Genomic DNA, 23,673 nt, shown 5'->3' on the forward strand with positions numbered 1-23,673 from the left:
GGTAAAGATTAAAGCGGTATCATCCGCAAAGGATACAAGTCCATCAGATATATTGGAATTACAGAACTGATTTATATAGATTAAAAATAGGATGGGTCCTAATATTGTACCCTGTGGTACACCATAGTTGACAATCTCCGTGTCACTTAGTTTATGGTTAATTTTAACAATTGTTTTCCTATTTTGTAGGTAAGACCTAAACCAGGATAACGCGCAGCCTCTAACACCAATGTTACCAAGTTTTTCTAGTAATATTTCATGTGAAATTGTATCGAATGCCTTGGCCAGATCTAAAAATACGGCCAAGACCTTCTTTCCGCAATCTAGTTCAGTCGTTATGGTTTTTGTAAATTGATAGAGAGCATCACAAGTAGATAAACCTTTTTGGAAACCAAATTGATTCTCTGATATTATTCTATGTTTTTTTAAAAAGTTTACCAATCTATCTTTTATACAAGTCTCAATAATTTTTGATATATGATTTAGGACGGAAATTGGTCTATAATTGGTGAGGTGTGTGCGGTCTCCTGTTTTGTATATAGGACTAATGGTAGCTACTTTACATGATTCAGGATATATTCCAGTATCTATACTTAAATTAATTAAATATTTTAGGGGGATAATTATAAAGTCTAACATATTCTTTAGCAATTTAGCGCTTACACCATCATGGCCAACAGAGGAGCTATCATTTAGATTTTTAACCACTTGTATTAGTTCCATTTCATTCACTGGTTCCAAGTATATAGAGTTTGACAAAGGATTTGTAGTTTGTGGTTGAGTGAGCGAATTGTCTCTTGTAATCATTTTAGCCATTTTTTTTCCAATTTGTGAAAAATACATATTGAAACAATTTGCACATTCAACCGGGTTTTTTATAGCATCGACTTCTTTCTTTTCATTATTTATAATTTTCATAATAGGATGGCTTGTTTTTAGTCTAGATGTAGATTCATTTATAATATTCCATATTTTTCTACTATTTTTGTTTGCTCGTTCTATTTGTTCTTTATAATAGTTATGTTTTCTCAGTTTTACTAAATTGTTAAGTTTGTTCCTGTATGATTTATAGAATAATTTTAAGTTTTTATTGAATGGTTCTTTTAAAAGTTTTTGATGGATTTTGTCACGTTTTTTTATGCAGGAAATTAGGCCATTAGTCATCCATGGTTTCAATTTAGTGTATTTCTTCTTTTGAGTGTTATTGAAAGTGGTTTTGGTAGATGCTAAGTCGGTATAAAACTTTAGTGAGTCAATAAAACAATTCATAGCTTCATTTATATTCTGCTTATTAATGACGGAGCTCCAGTCTTCAAAACCTAGTAATAATTTCAGCTTATCGTAATCTAGTTTAATCTTGAATATATCAGATTGATTTGTTGTTTCTTGATTAGTTTCCATTTTGTTTTTTTCAGTTTCGATATCTAATATTACGGGGTAGTGGTCCGTAATTGAGGTTTGTAAGATGTAGCATGCACTATAGTTATTTCCCATATCCAATTTGGTAAAGCAGTGATCTAGACACGATTTACTATGATCAGTTACTCTAGTATAATTTTTTATTCGCGGAAGGTACCCATGGATTGATAAAATATCTAAGTAGTCCGAAAGTCCTCTCTCCGGGGTGTTTGACAAAATGTCAATATTGAGATCTCCAATTATAACACAATCGTGTACGTTAGATTTTTCAAAGTCAATCAGAGTTTGGTTTAAATTATTATTAAATTCTTTCACATCGCTATTCGGCGATCTATAAATACATAGTATTCTTATAGGTTTATTATTCAGTAGGAGATCTAAATATAGGTTATTTGATTCGGCAATATTTACTTCATGAAAATTTATAATAAGGTTATCTCGAGCAAATACAATAATTCCATCACTTCGATTTTTAAAGCGGCTTGTATAATAGGTTAAATAGCCATTTATTCGAAAGTGTTTTGTATTTTTTTGTTCAAGCCAACATTCAGTTAAAATAATAATATCAAAATTTGCATTAAGGTTATCTAACAATAAACATAGCTCATCAAAATTTTTAGAGATACTTCGAATGTTGGCGTGGAATATTTTAAATCTGTTCTGGTTATTTTTTGGGGATAAGTGATATTGATTAATGGTATAATAACCCGGATAATAATTCTCATAAATTAGGTTAGGTGGGTTAAAAATGTTTTCGTGTAAAGATAAGGTCATAAAAACCAAAGAAAAAACTATATGTCTCGCTTATTTATAATTTTAAATTTGTTCTAGTTTTTTTAAGTGATCTATTTTATAAATTTTTGTACCATCGGCTTTACGTAGTAAGACCTTTCCGTTATTTACCCAGATAAATTTGAAACCCTTATTTTTTGCGTACATTTTAGATTCATAAAGTAGTTTTTTAGTATATGGGGTTAGAAGTTCATTAACAAAAAATCTATCTTTAGGTAGGGTTTTATGAAGATTTTGGCAGAGTAAATGGTATCGATTTTTTTTTTGCATTTTCTAAAAAATCATCTCGTATAGTTTTACTTCTAAATGTAATTACTAGCGGATTTGGTGACTTCTTAGAGTTTGCTGTATTAATTCTGATCCTCCGATAAATTTTAGATATATCTTGGGCAACGTTAATGTTAACACCAATTAAATTAATAATCGCTTCCGCAATTACAGTTACATTTTCGGTTTGTGTTTCAGTAAGGCCTATAATTTCTACACTATCACTGTTTTGGTTATACTGTAGGTCAGAGACCGTAGCCTCTAGGTAATTAACTTTTTCTTTTAGATCTTTGTTTTCCGCGATTAAAACTTGTTGATTTTTCATTATATCTGATATAACAGTATCTAAATTATCCATTTTTTTAACGAAATCATCTATACTGGTTGAGCAAAAGTTTACCGATTGTTCGAAGTCATTCATTTTCTTCTCGATTTTTTTCAATGAGTCTAACTTTCCTGACATATCCTTCATCATATTCATCATAATGACCAGTTGGTCATTGGTTGCATAGCCACTTACAGTGTTTACAGATTCCAATTCAGCATGTTCTTCAAGTTGTTTACATTCTTCACATTTCCAAGTAATTTTTCGTCCACTCGATTTTTTCAAACTTTCAGAATTAATTCCCGTACATTTTGAGTGAAAATAATTTTCACATTCACCAACGCACTTAATTATATCTTTAGGCTTATTTGGATCAAAAGATCCGTCACATTTGTTACACGAGTCTGCCATTATCTATTAACAAAATCAAAGCGGGAGCTCTAAAAATTGCGACTGCTCGCCTCAACGGCTAATCTATGAATTTCATATCCCAGGTATTTGCAGCCCCCAAGGGCAGGCACGTTTCATATCCCAGGTATTTGCAGCCCCCAAGAAACGTTTCATATCCCAGATATTTGCAGCCCAAAAGGGCAGGCACGTTTCATATCCCAGGTATTTGCAGCCCCCAAGGGCAGGCACGTTTCATATCCCAGGTATTTGCAGGCCCCAGGGGCAGGCACGTTTTATATCCCAGGTATTTGCAGCCCCCAAGGGCAGGCACGTTTCAAATCCCAGATATTTGCAACACCCAAGAAACGTTTCAAATCACAGATATTTGCAGCCCCCAAGAAACGTTTCAAATCCCAGATATTTGCAGCCCCCAAGAAACGTTTCAAATCCCAGATATTTGCAGCCCCCAAGAAACGTTTCAAATCCCAGATATTTGCAGCCCCCAAGAAACGTTTCAAATCCCAGATATTTGCAGCCCCCAAGAAACGTTTCAAATCCCAGATATTTGCAGCCCCCAAGAAACGTTTCAAATCCCAGATATTTGCAGCCCCCAAGAAACGTTTCAAATCCCAGGTATTTGCAGCCCCCAAGGGCAGGCACGTTTTATATCCCAGGTATTTGCAGCCCCCAAGGGCAGGCACGTTTCATATCCCAGGTATTTGCAGCCCCCAAGGGCAGGCACGTTTCATATCCCAGGTATTTGCAGGCCCCAGGGGCAGGCACGTTTTATATCCCAGGTATTTGCAGCCCCCAAGGGCAGGCACGTTTCAAATCCCAGATATTTGCAACACCCAAGAAACGTTTCAAATCACAGATATTTGCAGCCCCCAAGAAACGTTTCAAATCCCAGATATTTGCAGCCCCCAAGAAACGTTTCAAATCCCAGATATTTGCAGCCCCCAAGAAACGTTTCAAATCCCAGATATTTGCAGCCCCCAAGAAACGTTTCAAATCCCAGATATTTGCAGCCCCAAGAAACGTTTCAAATCCCAGATATTTGCAGCCCCAAGAAACGTTTCAAATCCCAGATATTTGCAGCCCCCAAGAAACGTTTCAAATCCCAGATATTTGCAGCCCCCAAGAAACGTTTCAAATCCCAGATATTTGCAGCCCCCAAGAAACGTTTCAAATCCCAGATATTTGCAGCCCCCAAGAAACGTTTCAAATCCCAGGTATTTGCAGCCCCCAAGGGCAGGCACGTTTTATATCCCAGGTATTTGCAGCCCCCAAGGGCAGGCACGTTTCATATCCCAGGTATTTGCAGCCCCCAAGGGCAGGCACGTTTCATATCCCAGGTATTTGCAGCCCCCAAGGGCAGGCACGTTTCATATCCCAGGTATTTGCAGCCCCCAAGGGCAGGCACGTTTCATATCCCAGGTATTTCAGCCCCCAAGGGCAGGCACGTTTTATATCCCAGGTATTTGCAGCCCCCGAGGGCAGGCACGTTTCATATCCCAGGTATTTGCAGCCCCCAAGGGCAGGCACGTTTCATATCCCAGGTATTTGCAGCCCCCAAAGGGCAGGCACGTTTCATATCCCAGGTATTTCAGCCCCCAAGGGCAGGCACGTTTTATATCCCAGGTATTTGCAGCCCCCGAGGGCAGGCACGTTTCATATCCCAGGTATTTGCAGCCCCCAAGGGCAGGCACGTTTCATATCCCAGGTATTTGCAGCCCCCAAGGGCAGGCACGTTTCATATCCCAGGTATTTGCAGCCCCCAAGGGCAGGCACGTTTCATATCCCAGGTATTTTCAGCCCCCAAGGGCAGTCACGTTTCATATCCCAGGTATTTGCAGCCCCCAAGGGCAGGCACGTTTCATATCCCAGGTATTTGCAGCCCCCAAGAAACGTTTCAAATCCCAGATATTTGCAGCCCCCAAGAAACGTTTCAAATCCCAGATATTTGCAGCCCCCAAGAAACGTTTCAAATCCCAGATATTTGCAGCCCCAAGAAACGTTTCAAATCCCAGATATTTGCAGCCCCAAGAAACGTTTCAAATCCCAGATATTTGCAGCCCCCAAGAAACGTTTCAAATCCCAGATATTTGCAGCCCCCAAGAAACGTTTCAAATCCCAGATATTTGCAGCCCCCAAGAAACGTTTCAAATCCCAGGTATTTGCAGCCCCCAAGGGCAGGCACGTTTTATATCCCAGGTATTTGAAGCCCCCAAGGTCAGGCACGTTTCATATCCCAGGTATTTGCAGCCCCCAAGGGCAGGCACGTTTCATATCCCAGGTATTTGCAGCCCCCAAGGGCAGGCACGTTTCATATCCCAGGTATTTGCAGCCCCCAAGGGCAGGCACGTTTCATATCCCAGGTATTTGCAGCCCCCAAGGGCAGGCACGTTTCATATCCCAAGTATTTGCAGCCCCCAAGGGCAGGCACGTTTCATATCCCAGGTATTTGCAGCCCCCAAGGGCAGGCACGTTTCATATCCCAGGTATTTGCAGCCCCCAAGGGCAGTCACGTTTCATATCCCAGGTATTTGCAGCCCCCAAGGGCAGGCACGTTTCATATCCCAGGTATTTGCAGCCCCCAAGAAACGTTTCAAATCCCAGATATTTGCAGCCCAAAAGGGCAGGCACGTTTCATATCCCAGGTATTTGCAGCCCCAAGGGCAGGCACGTTTCATATCCCAGGTATTTGCAGCCCCCAAGGGCAGGCACGTTTCATATCCCAGGTATTTGCAGCCCCCAAGAAACGTTTCATATCCCAGATATTTGCAGCCCAAAAGGGCAGGCACGTTTCATATCCCAGGTATTTGCAGCCCCCAAGGGCAGGCACGTTTCATATCCCAGGTGTTTGCAGGCCCCAGGGGCAGGCACGTTTTATATCCCAGGTATTTGCAGCCCCCAAGAAACGTTTCAAATCCCAGATATTTGCAGCCCCCAAGAAACGTTTCAAATCCCAGATATTTGCAGCCCCCAAGAAACGTTTCAAATCCCAGATATTTGCAGCCCCCAAGAAACGTTTCAAATCCCAGATATTTGCAGCCCCAAGAAACGTTTCAAATCCCAGATATTTGCAGCCCCAAGAAACGTTTCATATCCCAGGTATTTGCAGCCCAAAAGGACAGGCACGTTTCATATTCCAGGTATTTCAGCCCCCAAGGGCAGGCACGTTTTATATCCCAGGTATTTGCAGCCCCCGAGGGCAGGCACGTTTCATATCCCAGGTATTTGCAGCCCCCAAGGGCAGGCATGTTTCATATCCCAGGTATTTGCAGCCCCCAAGGACAGGCATGTTTCATATCCCAGGTATTTGCAGCCCCCAAGAAACGTTTCAAATCCCAGATATTTGCAGCCCAAAAGGGCAGGCACGTTTCATATCCCAGGTATTTGCAGGCCCCAGGGGCAGGCACGTTTTATATCCCAGGTATTTGCAGCCCCCAAGGGCAGGCACGTTTCAAATCCCAGATATTTGCAGCCCCAAGAAACGTTTCAAATCCCAGATATTTGCAGCCCCCAAGGGCAGGCACGTTTCAAATCCCAGATATTTGCAGCCCCCAAGGGCAGTCACGTTTCATATCCCAGATATTTGCAGCCCCCAAGGGCAGTCACGTTTCATATCCCAGATATTTGCAGCCCCCAAGGGCTGGCACTTTCATATCCCAGATATTTGCAGCCCCCAAGAAACGTTTCAAATCCCAGATATTTGCAGCCCCCAAGAAACGTTTCAAATCCCAGATATTTGCAGCCCCCAAGAAACGTTTCAAATCCCAGATATTTGCAGCCCCCAAGAAACGTTTCAAATCCCAGATATTTGCAGCCCCCAAGAAACGTTTCAAATCCCAGATATTTGCAGCCCCCAAGGGCAGGCACGTTTCTTATCCCAGGTACTTGCAGCCCCCAAGGGCAGGCACGTTTCATATCCCAGGTATTTGCAGCCCCCAAGGGCAGGCACGTTTCATATCCCAGGTATTTGCAGCCCCCAAGGGCAGGCACGTTTCATATCCCAGGTATTTGCAGCCCCCAAGGACAGGCACGTTTCATATCCCAGGTATTTGCAGCCCAAAAGGACAGGCACGTTTCATATCCCAGGTATTTCAGCCCCCAAGGGCAGGCACGTTTTATATCCCAGGTATTTGCAGCCCCCGAGGGCAGGCACGTTTCATATCCCAGGTATTTGCAGCCCCCAAGGGCAGGCATGTTTCATATCCCAGGTATTTGCAGCCCCCAAGGACAGGCATGTTTCATATCCCAGGTATTTGCAGCCCCCAAGAAACGTTTCAAATCCCAGATATTTGCAGCCCAAAAGGGCAGGCACGTTTCATATCCCAGGTATTTGCAGGCCCCAGGGGCAGGCACGTTTTATATCCCAGGTATTTGCAGCCCCCAAGGGCAGGCACGTTTCAAATCCCAGATATTTGCAGCCCCAAGAAACGTTTCAAATCCCAGATATTTGCAGCCCCCAAGGGCAGGCACGTTTCAAATCCCAGATATTTGCAGCCCCCAAGAAACGTTTCAAATCCAAGATATTTGCAGCCCCCAAGGGCACGTTTCAAATCCCAGATATTTGCAGCCCCAAGAAACGTTTCAAATCCCAGATATTTGCAGCCCCCAAGAAACGTTTCAAATCCCAGATATTTGCAGCCCCCAAGAAACGTTTCAAATCCCAGATATTTGCAGCCCCCAAGAAACGTTTCAAATCCCAGATATTTGCAGCCCCCAAGAAACGTTTCAAATCCCAGGTATTTGCAGCCCCCAAGGGCAGGCACGTTTTATATCCCAGGTATTTGCAGCCCCCAAGGGCAGGCACGTTTCATATCCCAGGTATTTGCAGCCCCCAAGGGCAGGCACGTTTCATATCCCAGGTATTTGCAGCCCCCAAGGGCAGGCACGTTTCATATCCCAGGTATTTGCAGCCCCCAAGGGCAGGCACGTTTCATATCCCAGGTATTTGCAGCCCCCAAGGGCAGGCACGTTTCATATCCCAAGTATTTGCAGCCCCCAAGGGCAGGCACGTTTCATATCCCAGGTATTTGCAGCCCCCAAGGGCAGGCACGTTTCATATCCCAGGTATTTGCAGCCCCCAAGGGCAGTCACGTTTCATATCCCAGGTATTTGCAGCCCCCAAGGGCAGGCACGTTTCATATCCCAGGTATTTGCAGCCCCCAAGAAACGTTTCAAATCCCAGATATTTGCAGCCCAAAAGGGCAGGCACGTTTCATATCCCAGGTATTTGCAGCCCCAAGGGCAGGCACGTTTCATATCCCAGGTATTTGCAGCCCCCAAGGGCAGGCACGTTTCATATCCCAGGTATTTGCAGCCCCCAAGAAACGTTTCATATCCCAGATATTTGCAGCCCAAAAGGGCAGGCACGTTTCATATCCCAGGTATTTGCAGCCCCCAAGGGCAGGCACGTTTCATATCCCAAGTATTTGCAGCCCCCAAGGGCAGGCACGTTTCATATCCCAGGTATTTGCAGCCCCCAAGGGCAGGCACGTTTCATATCCCAGGTATTTGCAGCCCCCAAGGGCAGTCACGTTTCATATCCCAGGTATTTGCAGCCCCCAAGGGCAGGCACGTTTCATATCCCAGGTATTTGCAGCCCCCAAGAAACGTTTCAAATCCCAGATATTTGCAGCCCAAAAGGGCAGGCACGTTTCATATCCCAGGTATTTGCAGCCCCAAGGGCAGGCACGTTTCATATCCCAGGTATTTGCAGCCCCCAAGGGCAGGCACGTTTCATATCCCAGGTATTTGCAGCCCCCAAGAAACGTTTCATATCCCAGATATTTGCAGCCCAAAAGGGCAGGCACGTTTCATATCCCAGGTATTTGCAGCCCCCAAGGGCAGGCACGTTTCATATCCCAGGTATTTGCAGGCCCCAGGGGCAGGCACGTTTTATATCCCAGGTATTTGCAGCCCCCAAGAAACGTTTCAAATCCCAGATATTTGCAGCCCCCAAGAAACGTTTCAAATCCCAGATATTTGCAGCCCCCAAGAAACGTTTCAAATCCCAGATATTTGCAGCCCCCAAGAAACGTTTCAAATCCCAGATATTTGCAGCCCCAAGAAACGTTTCAAATCCCAGATATTTGCAGCCCCAAGAAACGTTTCAAATCCCAGATATTTGCAGCCCCCAAGAAACGTTTCAAATCCCAGATATTTGCAGCCCCCAAGAAACGTTTCAAATCCCAGATATTTGCAGCCCCCAAGAAACGTTTCAAATCCCAGATATTTGCAGCCCCCAAGAAACGTTTCAAATCCCAGATATTTGCAGCCCCCAAGAAACGTTTCAAATCCCAGGTATTTGCAGCCCCCAAGGGCAGGCACGTTTTATATCCCAGGTATTTGCAGCCCCCAAGGGCAGGCACGTTTCATATCCCAGGTATTTGCAGCCCCCAAGGGCAGGCACGTTTCATATCGCAGGTATTTGCAGCCCCCAAGGGCAGGCACGTTTCAAATCCCAGGTATTTGCAGCCCCCAAGGGCAGGCACGTTTCATATCCCAGGTATTTGCAGCCCCCAAGGGCAGGCACGTTTCATATCCCAGGTATTTGCAGCCCCCAAGGGCAGGCACGTTTCATATCCCAGGTATTTGCAGCCCCCAAGGGCAGGCACGTTTCATATCCCAGGTATTTGCAGCCCCCAAGGGCAGGCACGTTTCATATCCCAGGTATTTGCAGCCCCCAAGAAACGTTTCAAATCCCAGATATTTGCAGCCCAAAAGGGCAGGCACGTTTCATATCCCAGGTATTTGCAGCCCCAAGGGCAGGCACGTTTCATATCCCAGGTATTTGCAGCCCCCAAGGGCAGGCACGTTTCATATCCCAGGTATTTGCAGCCCCCAAGGGCAGGCACGTTTCATATCCCAGGTATTTGCAGCCCCCAAGAAACGTTTCATATCCCAGATATTTGCAGCCCAAAAGGGCAGGCACGTTTCATATCCCAGGTATTTGCAGCCCCCAAGGGCAGGCACGTTTCATATCCCAGGTATTTGCAGGCCCCAGGGGCAGGCACGTTTTATATCCCAGGTATTTGCAGCCCCCAAGGGCAGGCACGTTTCAAATCCCAGATATTTGCAACACCCAAGAAACGTTTCAAATCACAGATATTTGCAGCCCCCAAGAAACGTTTCAAATCCCAGATATTTCCAGCCCCCAAGAAACGTTTCAAATCCCAGATATTTGCAGCCCCAAGAAACGTTTCAAATCCCAGATATTTGCAGCCCCCAAGAAACGTTTCAAATCCCAGATATTTGCAGCCCCCAAGAAACGTTTCAAATCCCAGATATTTGCAGCCCCCAAGAAACGTTTCAAATCCCAGATATTTGCAGCCCCCAAGAAACGTTTCAAATCCCAGATATTTGCAGCCCCCAAGAAACGTTTCAAATCCCAGGTATTTGCAGCCCCCAAGGGCAGGCACGTTTTATATCCCAGGTATTTGCAGCCCCCAAGGGCAGGCACGTTTCATATCCCAGGTATTTGCAGCCCCCAAGGGCAGGCACGTTTCATATCGCAGGTATTTGCAGCCCCCAAGGGCAGGCACGTTTCAAATCCCAGGTATTTGCAGCCCCCAAGGGCAGGCACGTTTCATATCCCAGGTATTTGCAGCCCCCAAGGGCAGGCACGTTTCATATCCCAGGTATTTGCAGCCCCCAAGGGCAGGCACGTTTCATATCCCAGGTATTTGCAGCCCCCAAGGGCAGGCACGTTTCATATCCCAGGTATTTGCAGCCCCCAAGGGCAGGCACGTTTCATATCCCAGGTATTTGCAGCCCCAAGAAACGTTTCAAATCCCAGATATTTGCAGCCCCCAAGAAACGTTTCAAATCCCAGATATTTGCAGCCCCCAAGAAACGTTTCAAATCCCAGATATTTGCAGCCCCCAAGAAACGTTTCAAATCCCAGATATTTGCAGCCCCCAAGAAACGTTTCAAATCCCAGATATTTGCTGCCCCCAAGAAACGTTTCAAATCCCAGGTATTTGCAGCCCCCAAGGGCAGGCACGTTTTATATCCCAGGTATTTGCAGCCCCCAAGGGCAGGCACGTTTCATATCCCAGGTATTTGCAGCCCCCAAGGGCAGGCACGTTTCATATCGCAGGTATTTGCAGCCCCCAAGGGCAGGCACGTTTCAAATCCCAGGTATTTGCAGCCCCCAAGGGCAGGCACGTTTCATATCCCAGGTATTTGCAGCCCCCAAGGGCAGGCACGTTTCATATCCCAGGTATTTGCAGCCCCCAAGGGCAGGCACGTTTCATATCCCAGGTATTTGCAGCCCCCAAGGGCAGGCACGTTTCATATCCCAGGTATTTGCAGCCCCCAAGGGCAGGCACGTTTCATATCCCAGGTATTTGCAGCCCCCAAGAAACGTTTCAAATCCCAGATATTTGCAGCCCAAAAGGGCAGGCACGTTTCATATCCCAGGTATTTGCAGCCCCAAGGGCAGGCACGTTTCATATCCCAGGTATTTGCAGCCCCCAAGGGCAGGCACGTTTCATATCCCAGGTATTTGCAGCCCCCAAGGGCAGGCACGTTTCATATCCCAGGTATTTGCAGCCCCCAAGAAACGTTTCATATCCCAGATATTTGCAGCCCAAAAGGGCAGGCACGTTTCATATCCCAGGTATTTGCAGCCCCCAAGGGCAGGCACGTTTCATATCCCAGGTATTTGCAGGCCCCAGGGGCAGGCACGTTTTATATCCCAGGTATTTGCAGCCCCCAAGGGCAGGCACGTTTCAAATCCCAGATATTTGCAACACCCAAGAAACGTTTCAAATCACAGATATTTGCAGCCCCCAAGAAACGTTTCAAATCCCAGATATTTCCAGCCCCCAAGAAACGTTTCAAATCCCAGATATTTGCAGCCCCAAGAAACGTTTCAAATCCCAGATATTTGCAGCCCCCAAGAAACGTTTCAAATCCCAGATATTTGCAGCCCCCAAGAAACGTTTCAAATCCCAGATATTTGCAGCCCCCAAGAAACGTTTCAAATCCCAGATATTTGCAGCCCCCAAGAAACGTTTCAAATCCCAGATATTTGCAGCCCCCAAGAAACGTTTCAAATCCCAGATATTTGCAGCCCCCAAGGGCAGGCACGTTTTATATCCCAGGTATTTGCAGCCCCCAAGGGCAGGCACGTTTCATATCCCAGGTATTTGCAGCCCCCAAGGGCAGGCACGTTTCATATCGCAGGTATTTGCAGCCCCCAAGGGCAGGCACGTTTCAAATCCCAGGTATTTGCAGCCCCCAAGGGCAGGCACGTTTCATATCCCAGGTATTTGCAGCCCCCAAGGGCAGGCACGTTTCATATCCCAGGTATTTGCAGCCCCCAAGGGCAGGCACGTTTCATATCCCAGGTATTTGCAGCCCCCAAGGGCAGGCACGTTTCATATCCCAGGTATTTGCAGCCCCCAAGGGCAGGCACGTTTCATATCCCAGGTATTTGCAGCCCCCAAGAAACGTTTCAAATCCCAGATATTTGCAGCCCAAAAGGGCAGGCACGTTTCATATCCCAGGTATTTGCAGCCCCAAGGGCAGGCACGTTTCATATCCCAGGTATTTGCAGCCCCCAAGGGCAGGCACGTTTCATATCCCAGGTATTTGCAGCCCCCAAGGGCAGGCACGTTTCATATCCCAGGTATTTGCAGCCCCCAAGAAACGTTTCATATCCCAGATATTTGCAGCCCAAAAGGGCAGGCACGTTTCATATCCCAGGTATTTGCAGCCCCCAAGGGCAGGCACGTTTCATATCCCAGGTATTTGCAGGCCCCAGGGGCAGGCACGTTTTATATCCCAGGTATTTGCAGCCCCCAAGGGCAGGCACGTTTCAAATCCCAGATATTTGCAACACCCAAGAAACGTTTCAAATCACAGATATTTGCAGCCCCCAAGAAACGTTTCAAATCCCAGATATTTCCAGCCCCCAAGAAACGTTTCAAATCCCAGATATTTGCAGCCCCCAAGAAACGTTTCAAATCCCAGATATTTGCAGCCCCCAAGAAACGTTTCAAATCCCAGATATTTGCAGCCCCCAAGAAACGTTTCAAATCCCAGATATTTGCAGCCCCAAGAAACGTTTCAAATCCCAGATATTTGCAGCCCCAAGAAACGTTTCAAATCCCAGATATTTGCAGCCCCCAAGAAACGTTTCAAATCCCAGATATTTGCAGCCCCCAAGAAACGTTTCAAATCCCAGATATTTGCAGCCCCCAAGAAACGTTTCAAATCCCAGATATTTGCAGCCCCCAAGAAACGTTTCAAATCCCAGATATTTGCAGCCCCCAAGAAACGTTTCAAATCCCAGGTATTTGCAGCCCCCAAGGGCAGGCACGTTTTATATCCCAGGTATTTGCAGCCCCCAAGGGCAGGCACGTTTCATATCCCAGGTATTTGCAGCCCCCAAGAAACGTTTCATATCCCAGATATTTGCAGCCCCCAAGGGCAGGCACGTTTCATATCCCAGGTATTCGCAGCCCCCAAGGGCAGGCACGTTTCATTTCCCAGGTATTTGCAGCCCCAAGGGCAGGCACGTTTCATATCCTAGGTATTTGCAGGCCCCAGGGGCCGGCACGTTTTATATCACAGGTATTTGCAGCCCCCAAGGGCAGGCACGTTTCAAATCCCAGATATTTGCAGCCCAAGAAACGTTTCAAATCCCAGATATTTGCAGCCCCCAAGGGCAGGCACGTTTCAAATCCCAGATATTTGCAGCCCCCAAGGGCAGTCACGTTTCATATCCCAGATATTTGCAGCCCCCAAGGGCAGACACGTTTCATATCCCAGATATTTGCAGCCCCCAAGGGCTGGCATGTTTCATATCCCAGATATTTGCAGCCCCCAAGAAACGTTTCAAATCCCAGATATTTGCAGCCCCCAAGAAACGTTTCAAATCCCAGATATTTGCAGCCCCCAAGAAACGTTTCAAATCCCAGATATTTGCAGCCCCCAAGAAACGTTTCAAATCCCAGATATTTGCAGCCCCCAAGAAACGTTTCAAATCCCAGATATTTGCAGCCCCCAAGAAACGTTTCAAATCCCAGATATTTGCAGCCCCCAAGGGCAGGCACGTTTCTTATCCCAGGTACTTGCAGCCCCCAAGGGCAGGCACGTTTCATATCCCAGGTATTTGCAGCCCCCAAGGGCAGGCACGTTTCATATCCCAGGTATTTGCAGCCCCCAAAGGGCAGGCACGTTTCATATCCCAGGTATTTGCAGCCCCCAAGGACAGGCACGTTTCATATCCCAGGTATTTGCAGCCCAAAAGGACAGGCACGTTTCATATCCCAGGTATTTCAGCCCCCAAGGGCAGGCACGTTTTATATCCCAGGTATTTGCAGCCCCCGAGGGCAGGCACGTTTCATATCCCAGGTATTTGCAGCCCCCAAGGGCAGGCATGTTTCATATCCCAGGTATTTGCAGCCCCCAAGGACAGGCATGTTTCATATCCCAGGTATTTGCAGCCCCCAAGAAACGTTTCAAATCCCAGATATTTGCAACCCAAAAGGGCAGGCACGTTTCATATCCCAGGTATTTGCAGGCCCCAGGGGCAGGCACGTTTTATATCCCAGGTATTTGCAGCCCCCAAGGGCAGGCACGTTTCAAATCCCAGATATTTGCAGCCCCAAGAAACGTTTCAAATCCCAGATATTTGCAGCCCCCAAGGGCAGGCACGTTTCAAATCCCAGATATTTGCAGCCCCCAAGGGCAGTCACGTTTCATATCCCAGATATTTGCAGCCCCCAAGGGCAGTCACGTTTCATATCCCAGATATTTGCAGCCCCCAAGGGCTGGCACGTTTCATATCCCAGATATTTGCAGCCCCCAAGAAACGTTTAAATCCCAGATATTTGCAGCCCCCAAGAAACGTTTCAAATCCCAGATATTTGCAGCCCCCAAGAAACGTTTCAAATCCCAGATATTTGCAGCCCCCAAGAAACGTTTCAAATCCCAGATATTTGCAGCCCCCAAGGGCAGGCACGTTTCTTATCCCAGGTACTTGCAGCCCCCAAGGGCAGGCACGTTTCATATCCCAGGTATTTGCAGCCCCCAAGGGCAGGCACGTTTCATATCCCAGGTATTTGCAGCCCCCAAGGGCAGGCACGTTTCATATCCCAGGTATTTGCAGCCCCCAAGGACAGGCACGTTTCATATCCCAGGTATTTGCAGCCCAAAAGGACAGGCACGTTTCATATCCCAGGTATTTGCAGCCCAAAAGGACAGGCACGTTTCATATCCCAGGTATTTCAGCCCCCAAGGGCAGGCACGTTTTATATCCCAGGTATTTGCAGCCCCCGAGGGCAGGCACGTTTCATATCCCAGGTATTTGCAGCCCCCAAGGACAGGCATGTTTCATATCCCAGGTATTTGCAGCCCCCAAGAAACGTTTCAAATCCCAGATATTTGCAGCCCAAAAGGGCAGGCACGTTTTATATCCCAGGTATTTGCAGCCCCCAAGGGCAGGCACGTTTCAAATCCCAGATATTTGCAGCCCCAAGAAACGTTTCAAATCCCAGATATTTGCAGCCCCCAAGGGCAGGCACGTTTCAAATCCCAGATATTTGCAGCCCCCAAGAAACGTTTCAAATCCAAGATATTTGCAGCCCCCAAGGGCACGTTTCAAATCCCAGATACTTGCAGCCCCCAAGGGCACGTTTCAAATCCCAGATATTTGCAGCCCCCAAGGGCACGTTTCAAATCCCAGATATTTGCAGCCCCCAAGGGCACGTTTCAAATCCCAGATATTTGCAGCCCCCAAGGGCACGTTTCAAATCCCAGATATTTACTTTTTTAAAACCGATTTTGAATCAAAGATATTTCTATTATTTCCAATTCGAGATATATCTAAACCAGATTAAATTCCTATTTATTTGCAATATCAAAATCTATTCAAATCCTTTTATCTCAAACATGTCTACTCATAATAAACATTGCCATGAAACAAAGATTTCAAACCGCTATTTATATTTTTCAAACAAATTGGAAGGGAGAAGTTACGTCTGGCGTGCTTTACAAGGCGAAGCCTACCGTACCACGATATTGAAATATTTAAAATATATTGAGCATTAATAGTACAAGTTCTTACGAAAATACTTTGCTTATTTCACTGCCTCCTATTCGTTCTACAGTAGTTAGTTTGTTTACACATTATGTTGAATTGTTTAAACTTCCATTGACATCAGCGAGAAACAAAGGGGCTAAACTTTACTTTAGCTCGCGCATTCAAATTACAGTTTTTTCAATAAATATCTTTTCTGGGAGGTTAATTATATGATAATTAATTAAATTTAGGTTAGGTTTGGTTTGGTTTGGTTAGGTTCGTGAAAATATTGATTAAAATAGTTTCCGCGACTTAAATGTAATTAATTATCATTTAATTAACCTCCAAGAAATTATATTTATTGGAAAAACTGTATTTTGAATGCGCGAGCTAAAGTAAAGTTTTTCCAATTTGGTTAATAAACTACCATTTGGACTATAGAGTAGTGGCACTCCATGTTAACTACCCATAGAGCTTAATACAGTCAAAGGCAAGTAGGTGCCATTACTCTATTTGACCTTTAATTATTTCTACATTAAAGTGATTATGATTGTGAGTGTTCTTTTAAGCCTAACTAAGAGGATGAAACGCAAGAAAAGTCCATTGCTGCATCGTAAAAGCGGGGGTGGATCGGGGCCAGGAAGCGATGGTAGTAGAACGCCCAAACAGAGCACACCTCCGACCTCAAGTTCTTCTTTACTTGTAGTACCCAACAGTTCCGTGGTCTCGTCTTCGGGTACGCCCGCGCAAAGTCACGCCAACGCTGCTGTTCCTGCTGAAGAATATTTTAGTAGCGAGGAATTGACTGATTGGGTAAGATGCCCCTCCCCCCCCATTCCTTTCACTCTTAATTTGGTATTAATGACATTGCGAACCCTCCTTTGTACTTATTAATACCGAATTATTTGACTGGTCCGGAAAATAGAGACAATTTTGACCAATAGAAGGCGCTATAAGATTTGTGGGTGCGGTCGAAATATAAGCAGACGACGTTTCTCAATGAAATATAATTACATTGATCCGTTTTTGATATTAGAGCTGGTTTCCATACAAAATTAACCTCCGTTCGTTGACAGAGACGCAATTTGGGCCTAGAAAAGATATTTTGGCCCGATTCAGACTTAATTGGTCAATATTTTATTCTTCTGAAGTTTCCCGTGCTCGTTACCTACGGGTTTTTGTACTGGCACTCTGGGATGTTAGAGTATTTTTGAAACTAGCCCTTGGGACCAGTGACCCCCCCCCCTCTAGTGTTCAAAATAATAAACTGGTCCCTGCTTTGGTTCTGGTTCTATAGATTCGCAATTGATAAAGTTGTCCCAAGGACCAGTAACTTCCACGTCTTGAATATAAAAAGTAGTCCGGCTCGGGCTGGCTCACGAAATTTTCACTTTCTAAAGTAATCTAAACTCAGGCTCAAATTTGATTATTTAAATGGCGGGTCTCAGCTCAGGCTCGGGCTCATCGTTATAATAAGTTTGAGCTCAGCTCGGACTCAAATTTAATAGTTTAAATAACGGGACTCGGCTCGGGAATATCGCTTTATAAAGTTCGGGCTCAAAAAACTTCAGGATCTTCAGGATTTAAAATCGTTTAAAATATCCCGAAGTTTTTTAGCCTCTTGTCAGCACGCGCAAGGCTAAATTACATTGAGGCCTAGGTTTGCGAGTGCTGACAACCGATCTTGTAATAGAATATATACGGAATAAGCTGTCGTTCGAGATAGGGAGTTGCCGATCCTATAGCGTGATAATAAAATTTCAAGCTCACGCGCATTCTTTATCCAGGGTTTTTCGCTACATCGTTTGGTGAACATCTAACGATGGGCTATTATTTTCACTTGGTCTGAAGAAAAAGTATCGTTCGCCTTTTTAAAGGGAGAGTGAAAACTGAAAAGAATGATTTAAATAAGAGTGCGGTGCGGATGCGCAATGCCACATATTTTTGAAGAAACTTTTTAAATGACATCCGTTGGGAAATGTCACGATCAATTATAGCATTTCGCTGACATACGTTGGGAAATGCTATAATTGATTTTAAATTTTAGCCTCACTTAAGTAGAGAATGAAAACGAAACCCTAAGCCAAATTCACTTCAATCGCTTACGTATCTGCTATTCGTAACCCTAAGCCAAATTCTCTTTCAAACGCTTACGCGTCAAAGGCAGTCTATTGGCGATTTCAAAAGGGAGTCTAGGGGCCATTCGCTAAATCATTGGCGATTTTTAAAGTCAGTCGAGTTGCTACTCACTTATTCAATGGCGATTTTTATAGGGAGTCGAGGGGCTACTCACTTATTCAATGGCGATTTTTATAGGGAGTCGAGGGGCTACTCACTTATTCAATGGCGATTTTTATAGGGAGTCGAGGGGCTACTCACTTATTCAATGGTGATTTTTATAGGGAGTCGAGGGGCTACTCACTTATTCAATGGCGATTTTTATAGGGAGTCGAGGGGCTACTCACTTTTTCAATGGCGATTTTTATAGGGAGTCGAGGGGCTACTCACTTAATCATTGCCTGTTTTAGTGGGTGTCGAGGGGCTACTCACTTAATCATTGCCTGTTTTAGTGGGTGTCGAGGGGATATTCACTTTATCTTTGGAGATTTTAAAAGGGAATCGAGGGGCTACTCACTTAATCATTACCTGTTTTAGTGGGTGTCGAGGGGATATTCACTTTATCTTTGGAGATTTTAAAAGGGAATCGAGGGGCTTCTCACTTAATCATTGCCTGTTTTTAATGGTAGTCGAGGGGCTACTCACTCAATCTTTGGCGACTTATAAAAGGGAGTCCGGGAGGCTACAGAATGATTCCTCTTAAATGTATGGATTCTTGTTACTATACATGGGGTACGATAGTATAGCTACGTAGATGGTTGCCGTTTTTATTATAATGGGGAATACCTTTGGAAAGAGTCGTATGGGTGAAAAGGTAATATATAGGTAATACTATTAGCCATACATTACCAGGGTCAAGTTTGACTCAAGTAACATTCTTGATTACCCCAAACCCCTTTGGCCGAGAATGTTATTTGGGTGAAAAACTAACGCGTAGGTAATATTGTTTTAGCCATACCTAACCTTTAAAAACCCCCGATCTATTCAAACACTTACTGTTGTCGCGTTACACCGGCAAACTTAACGCTGTTACTTTTACCGCTGATTGGCTTATGTTAAGTACAGGTGACTACTTCTGTTTATTCATTGAATATCCGTTTATCGTTTAGTCTTCAAGATGAACTGCATCACCATTGGGTACGTGAAAGAGGAAATAGCCAAATGCCATAAAGGCCCATGCCGGGATCTTCGAGCAAACTGTTCAACATGGGCCAGTTGGTTGACGCCATGCTCGCTACTTTTGAAAAAAATTTCAACCATGGCGGCTGTGTAAAACTGTTCCCGATTCATCCGCGAGTGACAAATCTAACAACTCTAGCGCTTTCAGAAGATCATTCCGTCAATGGCAACCCCCAATTATTTGGAAAAGGGTGGCCTATGAAGATAAAGATCCAAATGACGTTGAAATGGAAGAGGAAAGCTATACGATGTTCGTTAGAGAGAAAATTAACCTCCTTCCCATACCAAATCCTTTGAAAATGTACCTGAACCATGACCGCAAACTTTAATAACCCTGAAAGATTCAGTCGAAACTCTTTTTACTTTTGCGCTCTTTAGAGCAGCGAAAGTATTGTTCTGACCTCTGTTGGCTGGACGGCTGGCTGGATTTGGTGTAACCGCATAATAAGTTTCGTCATAAATAAACTTTTGAATTTCAAATTTCCCGCGAATTTTCGACTCGAAATTCACCCGTAGTTCACCTCACACCTCATAGGTGGCGTAACGTATTTAATTTCAATTGAAATTATTTTTCTGTCGGCGCCGGGCCTCGAACCCGCAATGTCCTGATCCATACGAGACGCCAGTGAAGTCGCCCGACCGCGCGCTCTACCACGAAGCCACGCTTGGTTGTATTATAGAGCGAGTTAAATTATACTGAAGAGAAGAAAGAGAGAGTTAGGATATGGACCCCCCCACCTCCCCGACGCCCGCACTTACTGCGTGGGTTTAGCGGGAGACGAGAGAGAGAGAACTGTGCAACTGTCTGGCTTTAGATATGGACCCCCCACCTCCCCGACGCCCGCCACTGGATGCTGTCGAATATATATTGTATCGCGCTAGAGGAGGAGAGACAGTTGCTTGCAATTTTTTTTTTTGCAATTTATAATTATTATATATCTTTTTAATCCTAGGCAAGATTAGATTTCTACTTGGGAACTTAAACATTACAATTAATATTATCATATTAATCAAAAAAGAAATTAAGGTTCTCCCCGACAGAAGGCGCGCTAAGCAGAGAGAGTTTTCTAATTTCACCAATGATATCGTTTTTTAAGACTCGTCTGCTTAAAAGTTAGGCAGGTTGATTTACTAATAAAATTAAATGTATTAACAAAATGAAACTCGAGTCAGCGTTTTAAAACTATAACTAGTTTGGGACGGAGGTACCATTGCTCACTATTTGTTTGGCAAGTTTAAAATTAAATGATCACTTAACGGAACTGACATAAAATAATAGGTAGATTTTTGCAGAATTAAATTGCAGATTCTTTGCAAAATTAACTAATCATTTTGGCAGTTTCCGCTCTCGCTGGGTTCATCTACTAATAACAGTTACGTAAGTGATAATTATAAAAATAAAATCAACAATCTCATAAAATCAACAACTCAAAATATAAAATGAAATTTATGATCAAAATGAATCTAATTTCAATCTCCCCGACGCCCGCACTTACTGCGTGGGTTTAGCGGGAGACGAGAGAGAGAGAACTGTGCAACTGTCTGGCTTTAGATATGGACCCCCCACCTCCCCGACGCCCGCCACTGGATGCTGTCGAATATATATTGTATCGCGCTAGAGGAGGAGAGACAGTTGCTTGCAATTTTTTTTTTTGCAATTTTTAATTATTATATATCTTTTTAATCCTAGGCAAGATTAGATTTCTACTTGGGAACTTAAACATTACAATTAATATTATCATATTAATCAAAAAAGAAATTAAGGTTCTCCCCGACAGAAGGCGCGCTAAGCAGAGAGAGTTTTCTAATTTCACCAATGATATCGTTTTTTAAGACTCGTCTGCTTAAAAGTTAGGCAGGTTGATTTACTAATAAAATTAAATGTATTAACAAAATGAAACTCGAGTCAGCGTTTTAAAACTATAACTAGTTTGGGACGGAGGTACCATTGCTCACTATTTGTTTGGCAAGTTTAAAATTAAATGATCACTTAACGGAACTGACATAAAATAATAGGTAGATTTTTGCAGAATTAAATTGCAGATTCTTTGCAAAATTAACTAATCATTTTGGCAGTTTCCGCTCTCGCTGGGTTCATCTACTAATAACAGTTACGTAAGTGATAATTATAAAAATAAAATCAACAATCTCATAAAATCAACAACTCAAAATATAAAATGAAATTTATGATCAAAATGAATCTAATTTCAATCAACGACAAACGGAATCAACGTGTTCATCTCTCCATCCACGGAAATATGAAATTTCTACATGAAACATGAAAGTGCTATCAACCTAACAATTTTTAGAAATGTAATTTTAATCAGTGAAACATACTCATTTAAAGTTAACTAATTATAAGTCGCTAATTTGATTATTATATTTAAAAAAAATTATATTATTTAAGTAATAAATTTAACGATGGTGTTGATAGTACCAATAGAGTTTTCAAGGATTGATTACGTTAATATCAACATATCAAACAAAAAGTATTTAATTATAATTTGGAATTTCAATTTAAATTATACAGTTTTTTAAATGCCCATTGAGATTCAGAGTCTGTCACTGAATGTTGAAGATCTCCAGTCTCTGCCAAGTGATTTAAATTTTCAGACCCTCTCTGTGGGAAAGGGGGAATTAAATTAACGAGACTTACAAACTGACATCATCCTTAAATTAAATAAGGATTATAAATTAAAATTTAAATCAAGGTATTGAAGGTTTAATTAACGTTACTTTGAAAGTATCAAATTAAAAATTTACAACTTAAGCTCATCAATAAAAAGAACATTAAGATAAATATTAATAGGCATAAACAATCATCAATAAAAAGAACATTAAGATAATTATTAAAAGGCATGGACAATTTACAACTTAAGCTCATTAATAAAAAGAACATTAAGATAATTATTAATAGGCCTTTCCTATTATGGGGGTAGTAAAACTGTACCAGTCCAGAAAGAACATACAATTTGAAGAATGGACTAGCAAAATTTCACTATTTTGTCTTCCTTAAACTTTGTATTCTGGCAGCTCTGTTGCCAAGAGTTTTTTGTTAGTTTGGCAACCTAGGCCATCGTCATCAAAGCAATGTTTTTTCCTAACCTCAGGCTCATACGCCGAAGTGTGTACCTTATTCTAATGTTAGGAAAGGATTTTAAAATATCCATGCGGTGGCATAACTAGTTAAATATCAGCAACAGTTGAAAAACCTTCACCTAACTAACAAGGTCTGCTACAGTATAAGGTACAATTCGTTCAGTAATATAAATCGGTTACATAATAATAAAAATATAAATTTAAATAAGATTTGCTAACGCTTCAGAAACTCCCGTTACTCGGACCCCGAGTCCCCCGTCTCCCCGATACACTAAAGACCGAGGCTTAAACCTCGTAGCTCGCGGCCATCTTTATTGTTTACATCATGGGCTCGTCACTACAGGGTAGGAAATAAGACAGGTTTACAAGTCCCATACCAGTTTATTAATTGCTCGGACCAGTTTATTTATTCCAAAAGTTGGGGTCAGTGGTATCAGGGAGCACTTTATTAATTAGGGTTTTTGGAAAAAATAGACGGTGGGACCAGTTTATAAATTCGGGGTTCCATTTTAGAATTTTTCTAGCTCAACACATTTTCTACCAATTCTACTCCTAGGTAGTTAGTACTCCTTGGCTACAACTTCCCTACAAAAGTTTTGTATTCTATTGACTATTGATCTTGTCTAGCGTCTATACTCTAGAATGAGTCTCTTGTAGGCGACAGTTTAGACCATAGCCAGTACTAGTTGTCAGTAGTCGTATTTCTCAGTAGTGCATGGTCACATTACAAGATTTTGATCTGGCTTACTGATAGCGAGAGAAGATATTGCCGCTGAATTTATGGAAAATGCAATAAGGAATAAGGCTAGTTCAGAAAAGGATTAAGAACTTCAAATATCATTAGACATGTTGATTGATATTTAGTGGCAACTAGTTGAAAAATTGTGATAAGAAATAAAAGTTAACTGTTATGGATTGTTATATGCTACTTTTTCCTACAGTAAAAAATTCAAATTCAATTACAATTTTCAGCTTCTTTACTTTTGTGTCTTTACGTGCTTTTTATTCTCACCATTTTAGAAATTTAATTTATAGTGGG

At 43.5% G+C, this 23,673-nt stretch overlaps 1 long non-coding RNA gene across 1 annotated transcript; it reads left to right on the top strand.

Moving 5' to 3' along the window:
- The first annotated feature begins 21,206 nt into the window (after positions 1-21,206).
- LOC149662722 (uncharacterized) lies at positions 21,207-21,975 on the top strand. Its single transcript, XR_016368601.1, has 2 exons — positions 21,207-21,501; positions 21,566-21,975. It is a non-coding gene; the product is annotated as an uncharacterized LOC149662722 (long non-coding RNA).
- The last annotated feature ends 1,698 nt before the right edge of the window (positions 21,976-23,673 follow it).

Source organism: Phalangium opilio, unplaced genomic scaffold (assembly GCF_054372755.1).
Source record: "Phalangium opilio isolate 3A_F unplaced genomic scaffold, DU_Popi_V2 ptg000063l_1, whole genome shotgun sequence".
Taxonomy (NCBI): Eukaryota; Metazoa; Arthropoda; class Arachnida; order Opiliones; family Phalangiidae; genus Phalangium; species Phalangium opilio.